The 9,572-nt window shown below is 48.0% G+C and overlaps 1 pseudogene; it reads left to right on the top strand.

Moving 5' to 3' along the window:
• The first annotated feature begins 5,003 nt into the window (after nt 1-5,003).
• On the top strand, nt 5,004-9,332 carry LOC118721862 (annotated as a pseudogene).
• The last annotated feature ends 240 nt before the right edge of the window (nt 9,333-9,572 follow it).

The raw sequence follows: 9,572 nt of genomic DNA, 5'->3' as shown, positions 1-9,572 counted from the left end.
TGGAGGGAGTTTAAGTTGGTGTGTGTGTGTGTGTGTGTGTGTGTGTGTGTGTGTGTGTGTGTTAAAAGGCCCCGATAAACATCTTATAGATACACATATCTATGTTTCTGTCTTAGTAAAGTTTAAGATAAATCCCCAAACTGGGATTGCTTTCCTTCCGCAGTGCTCATTATCCAGTGCTTGACTAGACTGGCTGCTTTGTCCTTTGAGAGTCACAGAGAGAACACAGGTCAGAGTGATCAAGTGCATAGGCAGTGATTTCTTAAAAAAAAAAAAACTTTTTTAAAAATTGTTGAGAGACAGAGAGAGAAAGAAAGAGAGAGAGAGAGAAAGAGAGAGAGAGAGAGAGAGAGAGAGAGAGAGAGAGAGAGAGAGAGAGAGAGAGAGAGAGAGAGAGAGACCAATGTGAGACAGAAGCATTGGTTGGTTGCCTCATGTACACACCCTGCCTGGGGGGATTAAAACCCACCCAGGGTGGAGAGAACTGGGCTCCCTTTACACTGAGCTCACAGGTAAGCAGTTCTGAGTCACACCCTCATTGGCTAATTGGGAAGCTGGGATCCATAGTCAGGCAGATGCTGCTCAGTGGACATGACATTCAGAGTCCAGAGTTCAGAAATGTTCAGACCTTCTAGGCTGAGGCTTCTCTCAACCCCCTCCACAGAGTTGGTTTGAAAATTAGAAATCCTGACAGAATACAAAGCTCCTGCCTATTCTTCCCTATGTGGGGCCTGTTATGTACTGGGACCTAGGAAGGGAGCTCTGGCATGCTTACACACACACACACACACACGCACACGCACACATATACAAGATGTACTGACCTTGGGTGGGATTAAAAGAAAAGCATACACAGAGGAGATGACAGCTGGAAAGGAAAAGAGGTTGGAGGCACTACCTACACATGACAGTCTTCCTCCTACTTCACAGCTACCCCCACATGAGCCTGAGGAGCCCGAAGAAGCACCTGCTGCATAACCCATTCAGCAGGCAGGAGAGATAAGGGCCCTGACAGGCACAGGGACTTATCCAGGAAGAGGTAAGAATGATGGGTTGAGTCTGAGCCCAGGTCTGTCTCCTCAAACCCTGGATCTTGGCTGCCAGCAGAAGTTCTGAGGTGCTGGGAGAGGGGTGTGTTGGTGCCACTGTGTACAGATCAGGAGTTTTATGGAGAAGAGGGGACCGCAGACAGCGACCCACAGGACTATGTGAATAGCTGTCATGACATAAGGGGACTGAGGCAAGACAATCCCAGGTACTGAGGTCACTATCCAACAGAACTTTGACACCTGCAACCAGGCAACCACATCAGCCCACAGGCAGCTCACTTGCCACGATGCATTTGCCAGTGCAAGATGTTTTCTCTTTGTGTTCCCAGCGATTGGTGTTCTTGCTTCTGGAGACCTGGGAGTGAGAGCTTTTTTAGCCGGTGCAGGCGTTGGTTCAACCATCAACCCCAATGTTGCCGGCTAGTTTCAAAAATATGGCCTCAGGTAACATATTGTGGCCGGAGTCAGACCAGTCCTGGCCAGGCCGCCTCTGTGCTATCTCTGTGCAGCCCCCATACCCCCGGGACAGAAAGAGGTTGCTGGGTGTCAGATAACCTAGCAGTCCTGTCATGGTCACACGCAGGACAGGACAGGAGGTGGAGGCAGATGGGTTTCCAGAGGGGCCCTTATCTGTGCCAATGGGCATCCTAGGCTTTCAGGCTGTCATGCCTGTTCCTCACCAGTAGAGGTGTCAGCAGATCACACTGTGTGGTGTGGTGTGTGTGTGTGTGTTGTGTGTGTGTGACTGGAGTGGAAGGTCACAGGGGCAGAGAAGCAGCAACCCAGGGCTCTGAGGCTTTCCCTGGGTGACTGGGAACTGCCTTTACAGAGCTCCGCACAGGAGAACAAAGAGAAGCCAACAGATGGCATCCTCAGCTCCATGCCCCGGCAGGAGGCACAGGTGCCCCATCCCTCCCCACGCACGCAGCAAGGCCACAAGGTGAGTGTAGGAGCTGGGCTGACCCAGACTCCAGGACTCCTTGCAGTGAAAGAGGCCCTCAGGTTTGAGAAGGCTCCCTGCTACTCCCCAGAGATCCCTCCCAGATTCCAATTTCCAAAGGAATCTGGGTCCACATCTCCTTCCAACCCACTCTCACTGTCTATCCCCTTTTCGATAAGATGAAAGTCACTGCCCACAAAGTTTTGGGAATGTCAGAAGGGAGACTTTGCACCATTTCACTTTATGCTCAGTCATGAGTATTTTTGGATTTTTCTACAGACTTTCCTTTTGTTTTTAATATTTTTATTTAATTCAGAGAGAGGAAGGGAGAGGTAGAATGATAGAAACATCAATGACAAGAGAAAAACTTTCCTTGGCTGTCTCCTGCACTCCCCCTCCTGGGTATCAGGCCTGCGACACAAGCATGTGCCCTTGACTGGAATTGAACACAAGACCCTTCAGTCCGCAGGCCAATGTGCTATCCACTGAGCCAAACCAGCTAGAGCCAGACTTTCCCTTTCTAATGCCCATTTCCACGTGACCATGTATGTTGTCCTGACAATCCTTACACACCTTGTCCCACTCTTACACATCATGGTGATTAGTGGGGATGGTTTCCCCAAAAGGAAGTGGAGCTCAAGGTACCAAGGCTGTTGCTTTGCCCTTTGCTGCCTTGGGGACCACATCCCCTAAGACCCTCCCAGTCAGGAGCTGGGGCCTCCCTGGGCTGACAACATACCAGGAGGGGGACCTGTTATCAGGGCTGGCGATCCATCTCTTCGCTGCTGTGTGACTCGGATATGATCCCGCCCTGTTGCCATGTCAGCAGTGCTGGCCTTAACAACCCACTTGTCCTAATATCCAGACCCTTCCACCTCAGAAAAGCCTCTGTGTTCCCATCTTATAATGAGTTGTTTTGTCAGAAACCCCAAGGCTGATGCTGTTAATACAGGGAGGTGCTGTCCATCCTCCGCTAAGAAATAACCTGAAGTACTAATGTGTTGCATCATTCCTCACCTATAATTCCTGCCAAGTATCTTTTCTCATGTCAATGTAAGAAATTTTCAAACCTGTGAAGAATTTTTGTGAATTTATTTGAGCCAAAGTGTCACCAATTGTTAGAAAACAAAATCTCAAGGGATGGAGATAATGCTCTGGAGAATGGCAGCTTTGCACCTCATTTTATACATTAAAATTCAAACTAGAGACCTACATGGGTGCCATGAACTCCATTGGTGATGGATTAGGGAGCCAGGAGAAAGCAAAGTGGGGAAAACCCTGAGGTTGGGGGGACAGTAAAATGGTAGACACGTACTTCTTTCACTGGGTGTGTGCAGGGTAGTTAACAGTCAACAGTGAACCCAACAACAATGAGGGATGTGTGGTCTCTGCAGAGAGCAGAGCGGTGCCTGTGCTTGGAGGGGTCTGAATAAAGGAAAATTATGTTGACATTCTGAGGATATGTTATTCTAGATGCAAAAAGACAATAGACTCAGTTGAGGTAAAGACTGAGCCTTGTCAGGGAAGATGCAGGCCTAGGATGTGACTGCCCACCATAAACTGCTTTACTTTAGTTTAAAAGTTTTAATTTCAGACCATCCTTTGTGGTCACTTTAGGTCTCTGAGTTTGCAAGGCTGCCAGGTTAGCATGTGGTCCTTGTGGTCAATCCTGCCCCACCTATTGCCACCAATCACTGAGTGCCCGGGGGTTGGTCTGAGTTGCAGCCCCCAACCCATCTGGCAGTTTATGAGCTGCCACTGATGGCATGTGCCCCCTCTCCCAACACAAGGTAGAAAGACCACCTCTGTGAGTCCTGCAGCTACAGCTTCACCACCACCCGCTGGCCGAGACAGCATGCCAGCTGCCTGCACAAAACTGGTGCCTATGGACCTCTGTGGAGTCTGGGAGGTGGACTGCTCCAGCCCCACCTGTGTGCCCAGGCTATGCAGCCTCACCTTGACCAAACTGCTGATTCTCAAGGACCTGTCCCAGGAGCTGACCTCCTTAGTGATCGCGGTGAAGAATGCGGGCTCACAGCTTGTCCTGAGGTCTGTTGATATTGTGGTGCCTCCCAGGAGACCAGTGAAGACCGACCTGGCACTGACCTTCTCCCTGAAGTACCCCCACTCCATCAAGAGGGAAGGGAACAAACTGCAGATCCTGCTGCAGAATAAGCTGCGTGGTGAAAACCAGACCATCCTGGGTTACCAGACGCTGGCCATGGGCACCATCGACTTGGCTGAGGTGATGCAGGGAGCCCCTGAGGATGGCCAGGTTTTGAGCCTCCACTCCACCATCAGGAAGGCATCTACCCATGTAGCTGAAGTCAACATCTCCTCACTGTCCAGCAAGCCTATTAACTTCATTCACAGCACCCAGAAGGCCAAGTCCAGGGTTCATTGCCCTAAAATAGAATCTGAAAACATCTCCAAGCAGCAGGCCAGCCATGACCCCAGGCACAGGCAGGACCAGGATGAGGATGACTTCAACATGGAAGAGCTGAAGAAGCAGCATGAAGAAAAAGTGAGATGGGCATTAATGACCAGGCAACAGGATGCCAACAGGAAAGTTGGGGTGTGGCTGCACCAGGTTCAAATGTGGAAGAAAGACCTGGACCCAGAGGAGACGTTTTTGGAAGATGTCCCTGACGTGGAGGAGGACATCGATGAGCTGTATGATTCTCAGTAACAGTGGCCCCTGAGATTATCCTGAGCAACATCCTCTCAGGGATACAGTTACTCTCACTACAATTCCCAGCCGCCAATGCCAATGAAGATCATGGTGGCAGGGGCACAGCACTACATCTGTGCTGTGTGTGGGTCTTCATGGAGCTGCTGTGACATGAGAAGCCTGACTGGGTAACTGGGTTCCCACCCTGTGATCAGGTACCTGTGCTCTGTGGGTTACCACTACAACTTCTTCTAAGACCTAGTCTGGCGGGACCTGTTCCCCAAGCTGGAGGCTGGGAGGGCGTGCAGGACACGCTGGGCATGTGCTCCCAATCACCAAGTACATGCAGGGGGTCAGCTGTGTCCACCAGTTGCCCATCAAGAAAGCCATGCTCTCCTACCAGCAGAAGCGCTCCGATGAAGAAGAGTCCTTCCGCTTCACTCCCTTCGTGGGGATGGTGGCATTTGAAAGAGTGGGACTGTCCTGGGCCACATCAGGAGACACAGACCACGCAGTCCCCTTGGGTGTCAGCATGCGTTCATCCACCCCGCCATACAGGTGTCACCACCAAAGACGCCACACTACCACCTCCCCAAGGCAGAATCTCAGCACCAAGATGACGTGGCTTCAGCAGGCTGCCCAGCAGTGGTGATGCTGTGTTATGGACTGAAAAATTCCCAAGGCCAGCGCGGCAGCTGTGCACCATAAATTCCCAAGGCCAGCACGGCAGCCGCTGCACAGCTCATTAAAACAAGCTCATTAAAAGCAGAATGTGCTAACCACTATCTGATACAAGGAGGGGTGAGGCCAGGTGGCGGGAGGAGAAAGGGAGAACTGAAATGTTACATGTAAAATAATTAGGAATGGCTGATGGCTAACGGCAGATATCTGCTTCTGTACACATAGCTTGCTTGCTTGCTAAAGATAAGAAGCCTATATAAGCAAAAGGCTTCTAGAGCTTGGTGCTGCAGTCCGGTCCCGACTTCCCTGTACGTGTCGGCTGCAGACCCTGCACAGGAAATAAACGCGCTTTTCTAAACATTTTTGATCTGTGTCCAAGTGAGGTGTCTCTCCTGGGTTACAACAGATGCAGCCAAGCCCTCCACAGAGCTGCTGTGGTCACCAAAGCGAAGAATAAGAAGGTGATGCTTGCTGAAACTGGTTTGGCTCAGTGGATAGAGCATCAGTCTGCGGACTGAAAGATCCCAGGTTTGATTCCGGTCAAGGGCATGTACCTTGGTTGCGGGCAATCCCCAGTATGGGGTGTGCAGGAGGCAGCTGATCGATGTCTCTCTCTCATCGATATTTCTAGCTCTTTATCCCTCTCCCTTCCTCTCTGTAAAAAATCAATAAAATATATTTTTTTAAAAAGGTGATGCTTTTCCCCCACAAAACCAAGGACAGGGGTTCAAAAGGACGCTGCCAAAGAGGACAGCAGGGTTGGGCTCGCTACCTCTGCAGGCTGGTGAGCCCGGGCTCCTTCTCTCAGAGTGATTGTGACAATTAAGAAGGATGTTGTAAGGAGGAGACAAAGTGGTGGCAGAAGAGACAGATGTGTCCCGAGCTTGTCCCAGAGCAGATAGAATGAACAGCTGAAACAAAGGGCACTGCAACCTTGCAAACATCAGATACGTGAGCAGCCTGCTCCAGGGCCACTGAGTCTCCTTCGCCAATGCTTTAGATATCTCAAATTTATCCAGTAAACACTGTGGGGAATGAATCTAAATTAATTTTCCCCAAAGTATTCACTAGCTTGTCTCAGCACCATTTGTTCAATCCCGCTTCCTTTTTTCCACCAAGTGGCAATGCCACCTTCAGCAAACCAAAATTTGTTGTATATTGTGTTCTATTCCTGGGCTCCCTATTTTTACCTTTGGTGTTTTTTTTAATAAGAAGGGAGCAACAGGCCCTGGTGTGTCCACATTCAAGAGGAAACCAGTTCGGTGAGACATATCCATAGTCGGTGAAGGAATAAGACACCAGATGCCTTTATTATCTGGTAACTAGTGATTTTACTGGATGCAGCTGGGGCTGACAGATTCATAGGACATGTTCTTTGGAGGGAAAAGGGTAGCACAGGGAAAGCTAACTCTGTGGGTTAGTCCCTCAGCTGAAACACTCTTCCATTCCCAGAATGTCACCTGGAAAGACTGCATTTGATTTGTTTGACATCTTTATGTCTCTGTAACCAGGTTTTCGACATATTGCCATGGCCAGGACTCCATTAACTCAAAGCTACTAGTATGTGAGAAACTATTGTAGTAACAAAAAAAGTGCAGGCTGTTTTGACTTGCATCTCTCAGATGATTGTTGACTTTGCGGATTTTTTCATATGCCGTTGGCCTTCTATATGCCCACTTTGGAGAACTGTCTATTTAAATATTTTGCCTATTTTTAATTGGGTTGTTTTGTTTCCTTTTGTTAAGTATCTACCCCAGGGGAAGCTTTGTCACCGGGATCAGCACGGTGAGTTCCCTATAACTTTTGGAAGCAGGGGGAAGAGATCAACCAATGAACTCATATGCATGTATATATATAACCCATAGACACAGACAATAGGCTGGTGAAGGCCTAAGAATAGGAGGGGGTAGGAGAGAGCAGTGGGGGAAAAAGGGGACATGTGTAATACTTTCAACAATAAAGATTTTTTTTAAAAGGTTCAGCTGTTTCTTCTGCCTGGGATTACCTCTACCCAATTTTACTTTCTATTCTTTGGGTTTATTTATTCACAAGCTGGATACAGAGTATTTATGTTGCACCAGGCTCAGGGCTAAAGTTACATTCCAAAGATGAACAAGATAGGCATTTTCTCTGCCTACCCTCAGTGGTGCTCGACAGTGAGAGTGTGAAGGACACAGACAAGTTGATGATCACAATGCAGAGTGGCACATGCTCTGATGGGGAAGGTGCAGGAGTGGGGTGGGGATGTGGGGAGGGGGGTGGGAGACCTGAACCTGAGTTTGCGGTAAGAGTTTAAACAGGGAAGGATTCCCAGAAGAAGTGACATGTAAGCTGAGATCTGAAGTTTAGCTAGATAGATGAATGAGAGAGGGAATAATATGGGTAGAGACTTAGGATGGACTAATGTCATAATGGCCACATGAATGCCACAGCTGTTATGCCAACAAACACATCCATGTTGGCCCCAAAACATATGTATTGGATTAAAGCTTATATAATGAAGTTTAAAGACAACACCTCTTTCCCATTACAAACAAATCTTTTCTTTCCATTGGCACCGAGTACAGGCATTTGCAAAAATTTCATTCAAGTACATGAAACTTCCATTGTTGTAGGTCTCAACCAGCTAAACATTGGAGATTTCATGTGGTTCCATCTCAGATTAACATTGGCATATTGTATCATTTTCAGAGTTCATAACGCAGGACTTATCAACCTCATTCAATTGACTTTCTGCTTACAGACAAATGGGTTGGGAAAACCTGACCTGCATCTCAGATTAAAAATAAATAAATAAATAAATAAATAAATAAATAAATAAATAGATTATATATATATATATATATATATATATATATATATATATATAATTGATTTTTTACAGAGAGGAAGAGAGAGGGCTAGAGAGTTAGAAACATTCATGAGAGAGAATCATCAATCAGCTGCCTCCTGCATACCCCCCACCAGGGATGTGCCTGCAACCAAGGTACATGCCCTTGACCGGAATCGAACCTGGGACCTTTCAGTCCATAGGCCAATGCTCTATCCACTGAGCCAAACCGTTTCGACAATCTCGGAATTTTTCCTCCTGGGACACTGCACAGCCAGAGCACCAGGAGGTCCTCTTTGCGCTGTTCCTTTCCATGTACCCGATCACAGTGGCAGGCAATCTCCTCATCATTCTGGCCATCATCTCTGATGCTCAACAATACACCCCTAGGCGTTTCTTCCTGGTCAACCTCTCCCTTGCAGACACCTGCTTTGTGTCCACCACAGTCCCTAAGATGCTGGCAAACATATGGATCCAGAGTCAGGTCATCTCATATGCAGTGTAGCTATCAAAACTATATTGTTTTACGCTGTTTGGGATGCTGGAGGCATTCCTCTTAGCAGTCATAGCCTATGACCACTATGTGGCCATATGCCACCCACTCCATTACATCATGGTCATGAGCCCTGGGCTCTGTGTCTTCCTCGTGTCTGCATCTTGGATCATGAGCGCCCTCAGCTCCCTCTTACACACACTCTTGATGAAAAGCCTGTTCTTCTGTGCAGACCACGAGCTCCCACACTTCTTTTGAGACATCAACCCCCTTCTGACTCTGTCCTGCATGACCCCTTCATCAATGAGCTGGTGATCTTCACCACAAACAGCCTCACAGGCCTGCTTTGCGTGCTTTGCCTGGCTATCTCTTACACGTACATTTTCTCTACCATCCTGAAGATCCCATCAGCTCAGGGGAAGAGGAAAACCTTTTCTACCTGCAGTTCTCACCTATCTGTGGTCTCTCTATTCTTTGGGACTCCCTTTTGTATTTATTTCAGTTCCCCCTCAACCCGCTCAGCACAGAAGGGAGCTGTTGCTTCAGTGATGTACACCGTGGTCACCCAGATGTTAAATCCCTTTATCTACAGTTTGAGGAGCATAAACATCAGGTCTTCCCAGAGAAAGGTAATCTGGTTTAGGAAAATGCATTTCCCTCAGTGGTAGTGAGTTCACCTCCAATACGGGGGTCTCCACCCAATTGCACTCCCCACAAGGAAGCAGTGAGGGAGAGAAGGTGGAGACCTCACTTCTAGGACCTATAATTTTAATTGGAAATATTCGTGCCTAAGCTATAGGAGTGAGTCAGAACAAACCCATTAACTTTAGCTTAAGTTTTTAAAATCGTGATGTTCTAAAATCAAAGCCACCCAGGTTTATAATATAATAAATGATGTGCTTGAATAC

Source organism: Pipistrellus kuhlii, unplaced genomic scaffold, assembly GCF_014108245.1.
Source record: "Pipistrellus kuhlii isolate mPipKuh1 unplaced genomic scaffold, mPipKuh1.p scaffold_m20_p_180, whole genome shotgun sequence".
Taxonomy (NCBI): Eukaryota; Metazoa; Chordata; class Mammalia; order Chiroptera; family Vespertilionidae; genus Pipistrellus; species Pipistrellus kuhlii.
This window is presented reverse-complemented; position numbering and strand designations above follow the sequence as displayed.